We start from the raw sequence: 13,251 nt of genomic DNA on the forward strand, positions 1-13,251 counted from the left end.
AATTAATCACACCTTGACAAGTGTGTATAACTTTACGTATTTTCCGTAAGCCACTTACAAGAAACTTTGGATGATCATCACATTGTAACATTATATTACTAATTCACTCAATAATATACTCTAGGTCCATGATATATGAATCATATTATCCAACTATATTATAACATATGGATTGTTAACAACACATGCATGATTGTGACATTGTAACAGTAAAAAACTTTATCGTTCCTTAGCATAGGTGTCAGTTTATGATTTTCTTTTAACTGTAAAGAGCAAAACACTATTCTATTGATGATATGCAGAAAGAGAAGTGGCCTATACACCATGGTCAGCCATCAAACTAGGAATGGGGAACAGTTATGGCAGACGAGTAACTGCGGTTATTTATCCATAATCGTTTATGTTCATTCCAGCATAACTGTTTACTCGTTGGGTAATTGCATAAGCGGTTATACCCATACCCATAACTGTTTATAAATGGTTAATCATACCTATAACCGTGTACCCATTTAACCATAACCGTTTACCCATTTAACCATAACTATTTACCCGTTTATCCTTTTTTTTACCCATTTATCCCTTTTTTCACCTGTCTACATGTTTTTTTTTTTTTTTACAACTTGAAACTTACAAAAGAAAAATTTGTCATAATTTTTGTTTGCTGACAATTAAACACCGTTATAAGTACATTTTAGCATGCATTTCCCTATTTTTATCATTTAAGTCTTCATACAATTCCAATAATTGAAATAATAGTTTACGAATGATATTTTTTTGCTACACCCAAGCAAGTCTTTAATTATAATTCATATGATTACAATGTAAAGCTTTAAAAACAAAAAGTAGTCATTATCTTGGATACTAGATGATTCAAAGCTCCAAAATATTCTAAAACTAAACACGTTCAATTACAAAGTCTCATAGACTCGTTGTCACCAAAAGAGGCCTACAAAAGAAATGTATAAATTGAATTAGTATCCCATTTAGGAACACCGACACCAATTAGCGAGGGGGGAGAGATGAGTGGGGTATGGGGCGTTTGAGACTCTAAGTTTAGTGGAGAGATTGAAAATTTAGGGTTTTTAATTTCTTTTTTTAAATTTTACATATATTAAATTAAATGGGTAAATGAATACCCGTTATAACCGTGAGTAATACCCAGAACCGATGGATACCCGTTATAACCGCGGGTAATACCCATAACCACCCATTTAAATTTCACAGATAAACGGTTATACCCATAACCGTTTGTTCGTCTAAACGGTTACCCATAACCATAACCGTGAACTTTAAATGGATGGGTAACTGCGGTTACCCAAACCCATGGTTATTTTGCCCATCCTACATAGAGTTTGTAACAGTATTTAACCTCACAATGGGCTAGCAATAATGTGGTTCAAATTCGAATTTGGCGAGAATTGAACCTAAGACCTCTCACTTACAAATGAAAAAGAATATCAATAGACCGTGATACTAAGTGACAATTTGAGATGTCTTTAGAAGTTGAAAACAAAACAGAATGGGGTCTCACCTTGTTTCCATAAGCCCAAAATCCACCCATAGCCAGAGGAAACATACAGATTGCTATGAGTACATAATAAGCCATTGTCACTCCACTCCACATTCTCCTATGAGATGAGTATTTTGGGCTCGTGGGCAATGTCCCCTACATCGCAGTGAAGAAAGTTACCCTTCCATGCATTACAAAACCAAACTACTAGAACTTTCTAGTGACAATAACTTTTACAAACATTTTCACAATATATTTTCGATGTCCATCTTTTGTTAATAAGTGAATTTCATTTTAATAAGGTCCATATGGTATTGACAATTTCTATTGTTACTGCATCAATGCATTTTGTTATCAAAATGTTATCTACCAATGTTATTGATAACATATCACAATGCGTCGACCATTTTTTATTGAAAACATATATCTTGTCTAAGAAAAATTGATGTTTTCACGTCTATATATAGCAATGTCTGGTCTTAAAATTAGACAATTGCTAATTAAAATTACCAAGAAAAATCACCTGAATCTCAATGATAACAATGTGACCTCTGAATGCAAGAAAAATGACACCGAGTGCATTCAGTATACCACCATATGTAGCAACGAGTGTCTCCTCCGGTGGGGGGTTGTAGGATACGTCACGGGGCCTACCCTTGGCGATCGCAGGAGTCCAATCCATAGTACAATACACAATTGCCGTGACGGCACCATGCAGTGAGACTCTAGCTATAGAGTTCATTTTGGGAAAGCACAGAGCCACACCAATAGCCATGCATACAAACACCAAATAGCATTCTATACTAGTCAATGGCTTGGCATTACAGGCAGCCCCATCCGTGCAAACAGTTATGATGAAAAGCTTTAGGGTCCCACATCTAAGATAATGAGCTGCACACATAGACCCCCAGATAGATACAGTATTGGGAAGGGGTCCACACACCCCTTTTTACTTCTCACACATCTCTTGTTAATTTATGTCCATTGATATTTTTTAATTCATCTGATCCGACATCCGAAAATCAAAAAGATGTGTGAGAAGTAAAAAGGGGTGTGTGGATATCACACCCCTATTGGGAATATTGTTAGCAACTTTCCTAGATTTGGCCCTGAAAAAGGAAAATATGTGAAGTTAATTATGCTGTTGTGCTTCGATTAATTTCATTTGATAGAAACTAAGAAGGGTTTGTGGTATCAACCAAAGGCAGTCATTGCAAGGTGGATGTATCTACTCTATCGAGTTCCAGATTTGGATTCATGCAGATGTACTAGTAGCCATGTGCTGTAGAGCTGCCATGCAAATGCGAGTGACAAAAATATGATTCCCCATACCCTGAAGCCATTGGAAATTGTTATAGGAATTAAACCCAACGTTGGCCAAACCATATCTGCCCCCTTATGCATACATATGCAGAGTTTGTTTGTGCATTGCTTATGCACATGGGTTGTGAATATTGGATAAGCCTGTGATTTTACTTTATTTTTAACAAAACCAATGCGCAGAGTGTTTGTGCATTGCTTGTATTAATTTCTGCTCTATGTATGTATGTATGTATGTAGTGTGCACAAATGTAGCCTGTCAAAATTGCATTTTACAGGGTATATTTTTGACAAGTACAGCAGAAGCAATGCCCTTACCCCCAGATGTTGACCTAGTGGGATTTGATCATTTTTTTGCACGTGGTCTCAAAATCCAGGTGAATACTAGACTATATATATATATATATATGATAATCCTCAATTTGGTCTAACATATTATTTAAGGCAATAAGAGGTTTTCAACCATAAAAGCCCACGTGCTAAATCTTTCAAACTCTATATGTTTATTGTATGCAGGCTAGTTTGAGTTAGAAATATAAAGTATGGGTTCTCAGTAATGAATTAATACTTAACTAGTTTCACTCTGAAGACGTTCATTCTTTACTAAATGACGGACTATCGATATTGCATCAATAAGCTTTCAAATCATTGTTGACAACATTTCAATAGCAAAACATCTTGACATAGTATTGCAATATTATCAATACAACATTCATCTTCTAACAAATGACAGACGTCATGCACAAAGAAACTCTATTTAAACAAGTGTATGAACGCACACAAAGGTGGAAATTAGATCAAAAGGTTACCTGCTGATTGCTTTTGTCAAACTATCACAAACCAAAGGGTATATATGTATTTGAACTTGTTGATGTCCAGATAGTGTTAAGAACAACTGGAAACAATTTGTAATATATTAATTACAATAAACTGCCTTTTCAAACGTTATACAATTAAAGACAATTATGGTACGATGGAAAAAAAGGCAATTAAACGGGTGATATTATAACCACAGAAGGGAATTGCATAGATAATATATATGGGCGAGAAGCTCTAGAATCTAGATATTAAGGAAACAACGAATTTACAGAAATTTAAAAAAAAAAAAAAAAAAGTAACGGAGTTTGAAATTACCACTTGAGAAACCGTAGCGGACAATGAACTGTACGAAATGAAACAATTACAGGCAGACTAACTCAGGAGTGACATCATGTTCAAAAGCTTTGGATGAAAACGTTGAAGCCTTGAAGCAAGAGGGATTATGACTAATTCGTTTGCACAGCAAGTGTGATATGATGATTTACATCGAATTTGGATCATCAGTGATACCATTTTCATATTTGATTCCACCACAATGTCGCCTCTGAATTGATGAGTAGGAATTTAACCAAATTGGAAACAATCTGGTTAAAGATGGAAACCCTAATAATTAATGGATTAAGCATATCTGGCTAAAGAGGAATAAATTTTTCGAGGCCAAAGTAAATGCGATCGTGGCGGTGAAGCCTATCTGTCATGACTAATTTCGAAATCGATTGAAGTGAAACCGACATTGCTCAAAACTTTGTTGTTTTTGATAATGTTCTTATTAGATGCGAAAGAGAGTCCGGTAATGCTGTTTTTGTAAGTTTTATGTTGTTTTCGGGTGATCAGTATTTTATTTTTCTTTTTAGTTTGGTTCTTTTTGTATTTATTTAAGGGCTTAAATGTCTCTTAGTAAGGGGGACACCCGATGCCCCATCAAACAAAACGGGGTTAAAAGGATGTGTTTGGTTTCTTCAGTGCCTTGACTATATTTAGTACCGTTTTATTAGTGAGTGTGTTCAACTAGTTTTAACTATTAGCGTTTGTTTTGACAGGATAGCCAGGTTGGAGTTCAGATTCTTTCCTTGTGAGATTTTGGAGCAAGTTTCAAGATGTTAATGGATATTAAAGAGGATGTTGTTGACAATATAAAAAGTACTTGATTTATGGATTTGAGTTGTAGCATGTGCAACGTTCTTTTTTCCTTAGCCTGAAGTTTTATCCCACGTAGTTTTCTTCATAAACATTTCTTACCAAGACCCACTGATAACAGTACTACAAGTATCAAGAAATTATCAATGAAAAGAAAGAAAGAAATGCAGAAATGGAAGAAGAAGGAAGAGAGAATTGTAGAGAGAGAGAGAGAGAGAGAGAGAGAGAGAGAGAGAGAGAGAGAGAGAGAGAGAGAGAGAGAGAGGGGATTATGAATTTCAATATATTTTCACTAACTGAATTGCAATGACAATTTACACACTTTATATAGCTCACTAACTATATCTTACACTGTAAGCTATTAGCCCTAACAAATCTAACTAACTGCCACATCAGCTAGATATCTAATTGTTTTGCCATATTAGCATAACTAGTCCTTGGACAATATTACCCTTCAATCAATATCAGTCAATATCCCTCTTCAATCTGAACTTTAGTTACCAAGTTTAAGCTTGTAACTATGTTTAACAAGGGAATGACCATTTAAACCCTTGGTTAATATATCTGCAGACTGATCTTTAGTACATATGTAGCTAACATCCAAGTCACCTTGCTAGACACTCTCTCGAACAAAGTGGTAATCGGTATCCAAGTGCTTTATCCAAGAGTGGAACACCGAATTTGCACTCAATGCAATCGCAGACATATTGTCATAATGAATAACTGGAGATGTAGGCAGAAATAACTCCAAATCCTTCAAAATACTCCTGATCCAGGCTATATTAGCAGCAGTGTGCGCCAATGCTTTATATTCTGCCTCTGTAGAACTCCTAGATACTGAACTTTGTTTCTTTGATTGCCAAGATATGGGGTTGTTGCCAAGAAAGAAAATATATCCAGTCATAGACCTTCGAGTATTCAAGTTTGCAGCTCAATCCAAGTTTGAGAAGGCATTAAGAGTTGGTTCTGCATCCGATGAGTACACAATACCATACTTCGATGTCCCTTGAAGATACCTTAGTATTCTTTTCACAACTCCAAGATACTATTGGTGTTTTCATAAATTGGCACATTGAATTTACTGCAAATGCAATATCTGGCCTAGTGAAGGTCAAATATTGCAAGGATCCCACTATAGTTCTATAAAATGTAGGATCACTAAGAGGAATTCCTTCTATCACTAGCAGTGAATTGTGTGGTTTGCATGGTGTTGAAACAGGTTTGCAGGAATCCATACCAACTTTATGAATCTGAAGGCCCATAAAATAGGTGATTCATTTTATTGACAAAGATATCACCATTTAACTGATATGTAATCTAAAGGCCCAAAAAATAGGTAAGTTTTCCTAGATCCTTTAGATCAAATACCTCACACAATTCATGAATAACCTGATGTACTTTAATAGAGTTGGAACCTATCAAGATGATATCATCAACATAAAGGAGAAGTATGATAATATCAGTCTCATCTTTCTTCATAAACAGGCTTGTATCAAACATAGAGGCGCATAATCCCATAGCACTCAAATAGCATGTAAATTTCGAATTCCAAGCCCTTGGTGCTTGTTTCAAGCCATATAGGGATTTGATGAGTTTAAAAGCATGATTAGGATGTGTGGAATCAATAAAGCCCTGAGCTTGTTTCATATAAACTTCTTCCTGCAAATCACCATGTAGAAATGCATTCTTAATGTCAAACTGTTTTAATTCCCAATGATTCATTGTAGCTATTGTAAGAATAATTCGTACTGTGGTATGCCTAACAATTGGGCTAAATGTATTAGAATAATTAACTCCATACTCCTGAGAGAACCCTGGAGCAAGCAACCTAGCTTTGTACCTGGAAACATTGCCGTCAGGATTTTTTTATTACCTTGTAAACCCATTTACTTCCAAATCGACCTATCAGTTGAAGGTGGCACTAATATCCAAGTACCTTGTGCCCTGAGAGAATCATATTCTTCTTGCATAGCATTCTACCAATGTGGTACATTTGCAGCTTTTCAAAAACTAGATGGTTATGTGGTATTAGAAATCTCAGTGACAAATGAATAACCACCAGAAAATTGGTCATCTTCAGTAAGTTTTAAAGTTTTCAACTCTGGAAAAGTTGCCATATAAGCAACATAATTCTGTCTTTCAATAGCCCCACTTTTCAACCTTGTAACCATAGAGTGATGAGGAATTGGATCTGTAGTTGATGCATGAGTTTCAGAAATTTCATTCAACTGAGGTGAGAATGGAAAAATTACCTTTAATTGAGAACTGTGATGGACATGCATCAAAGGTGATTCATTTATTGTAGGAGTATAGTGATGGTGATGAGAAGTTAATGTTGAATATGGTTGCTGTGTATTTGAATCACTGATAGGTGAAACTGCCACATTCCCAATTTCAAATTATTGCTGCATATGTGAAGATTGTTGCTGAGAAATAGTCTCTATTAAAGATTCACTATGTAATTCTTGAATTGGACCACTGTTTGATTATGGTACTTGATTTTGAATTGCAGGAATTGCATTTGAATCACAACAGTATTAACTCTTGCATTCTGTGACTGTGTAGAGAGATTAGAATCTTGAACTAATGCAGTTCTATATGGAAACTCATCTTCATTATGAACTACATGTCTTGACAGAATCAACCTTTTACTTTCCAAATCATAACAAATAGCTCCTTTATATCCCAAAGCTTAACCAAGGAAAACACATTTGGAAGATCTAGCTTGAAGCTTATTCGCAGTGTATGGTCTTCATAAGAGGATAAATAGCAGTTCCAAAAACTTTGAAATTATGAATCTCTGAGATTTTACCAAATAAGAGCTGATATGGAGATTTCAAATCCAAGCATTTAGATGACATTTTATTGATTAGTAATACTGCATGAGAGCAAGCATGATACCAAAAACTTCGTGGCAAGCTTGCCTCAATCAATACGGTAATTGCAGTCTTTATGACATGTCTATGTCTCCTTTCAGCAATACCATTTTGTTGAGGAGTATATGGGTATGAAACCATGTGTGTAATACCCTTTCCTGCTAAGAATTCCTTAAACTCTCTGCTCATATATTCACCTTCTCCATTAGATTGAAAACTTTTAATTGAAGCATTAAACTGAGTAAACACAAATGCTACAAACTTAACAAAGATTGGAAAGGCATCTGATTTATTGATCATAGGAAATATCCACATGTATCGTGAAAATTCATCTACAAATGTGATGTAGTATTTATACCCTTCTACATACTGTGTTGGAAATGGTCCCCATACATCAGAGTGGACTTTCTCAAACATAAAACTGGCTCTATTACATCTAACTGGAAACACTTGTCTACACATCTTCCCTTTAATACAAGAGGAACATATAGTTTAACATGAATCTTTATTAATTGGAATATCAGCACTTTTCAGCATTGAAACCAACACTTCCTCAAATGGATGGCCTGGCCGTTTATGCCACACTGCAGTCTTCACTTTCTGACCCAAGAATGCAGCACATCTACTCTAGCTTACAACAAAGGAATTAGCAAATACATTGACTGGAATCTTCAAAAGTTCACCACAATCACTCTTTCCTGGGTACAAAATCATCTTGTTGCCTTTTCCTGTATAAAGAAATTCACATCATCACAAATAAACCAGCATCCATTATCTTTGCAAAATTTCTTAACAAAAAGAAGATTCACAGTTATTTGAGGCACATGCAGAACATTATGCAAGATTAAGGCATTAGAAAGAGTAATAATGAAAGTACAACCAACATTCTTGACTGCCAAACCTTCACCTTTTCCAATTGTAATTTTCTCATCTCTATAGTAAGGATTGACTTGAGATAAGGCATTGACATTTGCTATCATATGGTGTGTAGCATCAGTGTCTAAGATCCATGCATCACCATTAGAAAAGTCATGGCCATTGTATTGTGGTGGACCTTGACCAATGTGAGCCTGTGCAGTCATTGCAGTTAGAAATGGTGGTGGACGACTTCCCTGGTAAGTGAAATTATTTTGATGGCAGCATTCAAGAGCAATATGCCCAATTTTTCCACAAATCTAACAGATGATGAACCTTGTGTTTCCAGTATCAGTTCTATGATAGCAATTGGCAGCAGTGTGTCCTCTTCTAGAACATATCTGACACTCAGGTGAAATACCAGACTTATAATTCGTATTACCATTCTAATTGTTACCTTTCTGAACCCATTTCCAGAGAAATTACCATTTTGTGACTGCAAACTCTTCCTATTCCTAGAAAAATTACCATTAGTGTTCCCATTACCACTCCTATTACTAAAGTTGCTCGAAAAAGGTCTTGAATTGTTGTTATTGCTCCCAGTATTCTTCTTGTTACCTTCAGAGAAATTAGGCTTGTGAAAAGACTTGCTTGCATTCCCCATGAAACTAGAACCACCATGAAACCCAAATTGATAACCATGTGATTGCTCTCCTTCATAACCATATTAGGATTATTTGAGAATTAGAACTCTCACCAGTTTCAAAGCCATTCTAACCTCTTTTGTAACTCATGTCTTTGTATGGATCACAAATTTTGGAGGACATGGAGCATCTCTAGTGAAATGATAAAAAAGATCATAACCTTTAAGGACCGATTGAAATTAAAAACTCCATTTAACAAAATTATCATCTTGTAATCGCACTATGAGCATGCCAAGTAATCTTTCAATCTTTACAGTATAATCTATCATTTGAATACAATCGCAACTAGTTTTGATCACACAATACTTGCTCTTCACACAAAACTATGTTCTTGAATATCAAGAACCCAATTACAAATTTCTTAAGAAATCACTCTCTGGCTATCGACCTTTTTCAAGTAAAAATTTGACAACCTTTAACAATTCTTATACAACTTTAACAATTTTGGCTATTGGCCTTGTAATCTTTCATAAAATGGTTATCGACCTTTTAATCTTGAATACAAATGACAGAAATTTGATGCTGAAGCATTCAAGCAAATAGTTGGTGTGCACAGAAAAATCAGAAACACAACCTGATATACATTGCAATCTTGATCATGAGCGATGAAAACCTTTAATCAACCAGTAAAGATCATTCGATCGACCAAAAGGAATTGCACAGCGGAATTGGCACCGAAGATCGACGGGCGAGTGATACCATGATAACAGAACTACAAGCATCAAGAAATTATCAACAAAAAGAAAGAAAGAAGTGCAGAAATGGAAGAAGAAGGAATAGAGAATTAGAGAGAAAGAAAGAGAGAGGACTATGAATTTCAGTGTATTTTCACTAACTGAATTGCAATGACAGTTTACACACTTTATATAGCCTACTAGCTATCTTACACTGTAAGATATTAGCCCTTCAGTTTACACACTTTATATAGCCCACTAGCTATCTTACACTGTAAGATATTAGCCCCAACAACTCTAACTAATTGCCATATCAGCTAAATATTTAACTGTTTTGCCATATCAGCATAACTAGTCTTTGGAAAATACTACCCTTCAATCTATATCAGTCAATACCCACATTGTTAGAGTTTAACACTAAGCACGCCAACTCTCATGTTTTTTGTTGCTTTTGTGTGTGTACATATTTTTAAAGATACGATAGTGTACTATTCATGAAAGGTTGAACCCAAGAAGGTTCAAGCCATATAATACATCAAGGATTACAAAGTAATACAAGACATTACAAGCAATCTTCAGTGAGGATGCCCAAAATGAAGTTAGTAGGAGTCCCCAACCAATCACAATGGCTGCCAATTGATAGGCTGTAACAAGTAAGCCAGTGAGTTACTGGCTTCGCGGCAGACATGAGGTATCTCAATCTTTAATGAAAGGAGAGAAAAGCTTTCTTATCCTCCATAATTTGGCCAAGCACTGACCAGTTCAGGGAAGGATACGAGGGCGCCCCAACAATATGAAAAGAATCGCCTTGGAGTTGTAAATTTTTAAAACACCTTGTCATAGCCCAAACCATATATTATCTTGCAGCCAAAGCTTCAGCGTGGGAGAGGAGATGTCAAGAAAGTTCATGCATGCAACTACCACAAAGATGCTAACGTCGTCTGTGACCATACCCACTCCTCCCAAATTCCTATCATGATCCCAAGCCCTGTCAAAATTGAGTTTCAATTAAGCCGTCTTGATGGAAGGGACGACCATTTGGGAGTTTAGGGGCCGTTGACCATGAAGTGAGATGGTGGAGCATTGACTCTAATGGATTCCTGCAACCATGCAAGTATCTTTGCTACAACTAAGTCTGGAGTATCACAATGAAGTGTTCATGCTTTGCATCTCTTTTGCATTGTATGCACCTTGATGGTGATAATATAACGTGTCCTTTTTTTTTTTTTTTAAGATGCAGCTTTGAGTTCCTGATATTCATGTTTAGATAGTACATGACTGTTGTACTATCTTTTATGGACTAACAAAACAGTATATTCAAGTAAAAAAAAAAGAATGGTTGAAGACAAGAGTGTTCGGGCAAAGATTTCTCTAGAGAAGCATCCTCGGACCTCAGCACAGCTCCCCAAGGGATTGGCACTTTGGATGTGTAGTCGGGCTCTTGCTTGTTGATATACTACAAGAAGAGGACAAAGTTAGTTCTGAAATGTGCCTTTGTGGGGCCTTAGATGTAGGCCTTAAGGCTCGCAATCAAAACTAACTAAGTGCTAGGCGTGCCATTACTATCTCAGTATAGCAGATGTAGAACAATAATGTTTTTAGTTGATTACTTGCGCCCCAAGTTACTCAGACTTCTTGTTATCAAAGGATTGTTGTGGATGGATTAACTCCACATTAAGTTCTTTTTCTTACCTTATAAACAAGGACTTTTAGTTCATAGTCTTGTATGTTCAAATGAAGGGAGTCCATGCCCTTTAAGCCGTTTACTTGGTTCTTGATTGACTTTAATGATAACATATCCATTAAACTAACGAGATCCAGATGCAAATGGGACTCTTAAAATAGGAAACTGATGGAAATAACTTGAATACATATTGAGAATGCATTAAGTAATAGATCTACAAATTTAGAAAACAAACAAAGAGCGTCGGGCAAGATTTCACCTTATCTGTGAAGGTTGAACCTCTTGCAATCACTTCTCTTTGAATTAACATGGGTTTATATGCTAAAAAGGAATGGATGGTAAACAAGTTTACACAAGGGAATCGATACTAAACTACTAAGGGAGATAACAGAGCTTTAAACTGGACAAAAAATAACTTGTCGCTAAAAAAGACTCAATTTGGGTTGATTTCAGCTTTTGAATGCAAATCTGGCTTGAGAGCAGAGTTTGTATGTTTGTTTGTTTGATTGGTTTGTGTCCTTGTCTTTGAGGCCGCTTCCTCATTTTATAGGCCAATTAGCCCGACTGCCGTGACTTTGCTCTTGCCTTAAGCATCTGAAGGGTAGTGAGTCATCAACCTTTTTACTTGTAATGCCACTAGAAAGTGTTCTTTGGCTGGTAGTAGGTTAGTCTTCATCACTTGTCTCTTAATGGTAAGAACATGGCTTGTATCTTGGCTAAAAAGGCTTCACTTTGCATTTGGCCTTGGTGTTGGGCTTCGGGCAAGTCCTCTTTTAGTTGGCATCTTTAGGCTTTCCTTCATCTAGGTTCAATGTTCAAATATTAACCCAAACAATGCCCCATTTAATGATTGTTGAGTTGTCTGCAACCTAAGACCCTAATAATGATTAAATAGTCGTCGCATTCATTTACTCGGGACTTGCACCATTTAAAGCAGTCGTTGGTTAACTAAAACCCTTGCACTAACTCACGAATTCTATCATTAATTAACCACTTACTATATAATCCTCACTTAAACTCCTCAGCAAAGTACCTTAGCCATTTCGAGCCTTCAAATTCCCATAACTTCCCAGAACTCTCAGAGCCTTCAGACTTTTCAAAAACTTTTTCGTTCTTCAGTTATTGCCCCCTAATTCTGATTTTCTTCCTATCTTCTTCTCAAAATCATCCAATGGCACCCAAAGTTGCTCGAACTCAATCTCCCTACGAGACTGGTAAAGGGATTTCCACCATGCGCCGATTGCTCAACGACCTTCATTGCCCTCAGGCAGGCCTACATACTGAACTTTTCTTCGATGAGGGAAGAGTACATTTCTTAGGGCCTGCATGGACTTCTCAGGTTCCTGTAGTTGTAGAAAACAATATGCCCAAGGAGAATTGGTATACCCCCAACCTATTTCAGGCTAAGTCGAACATTTCATCTTCTAAATGGTCAAACCACCGTCGCAGCTTCCCACTTATGAAGGATGAGGCATGGACACAATGGAGAAACGAACTCGAGCCCATCTTTAAAAGGAAATGGATGAACAACAAAATTTATGAGCTAATAATGTTGTCCAAGTCAACTGTGATTCCTATGCCCAAGCTACTCATTATGGCTCTTCTCTTTTGGAACTCGGGCACCAATACCTTCGACTTTAGGATGGGTCCTATATCCCCGACCATCCTTGAT

General features: G+C 36.4%; 1 long non-coding RNA gene across 1 annotated transcript; it reads right to left on the reverse strand.

Moving 5' to 3' along the window:
- Positions 1 to 7,932: 7,932 nt before the first annotated feature.
- Positions 7,933 to 10,058, reverse strand: LOC114824848 (uncharacterized). Its single transcript, XR_011581383.1, has 2 exons — positions 9,796 to 10,058; positions 7,933 to 8,390 (listed from the first exon to the last, which is right to left on the reverse strand). It is a non-coding gene; the product is annotated as an uncharacterized lncRNA (long non-coding RNA).
- Between the last annotated feature and the right edge of the window lie 3,193 nt (positions 10,059 to 13,251).

This window comes from Malus domestica, chromosome 05 (assembly GCF_042453785.1).
Source record: "Malus domestica chromosome 05, GDT2T_hap1".
NCBI lineage: Eukaryota > Viridiplantae > Streptophyta > Magnoliopsida > Rosales > Rosaceae > Malus > Malus domestica.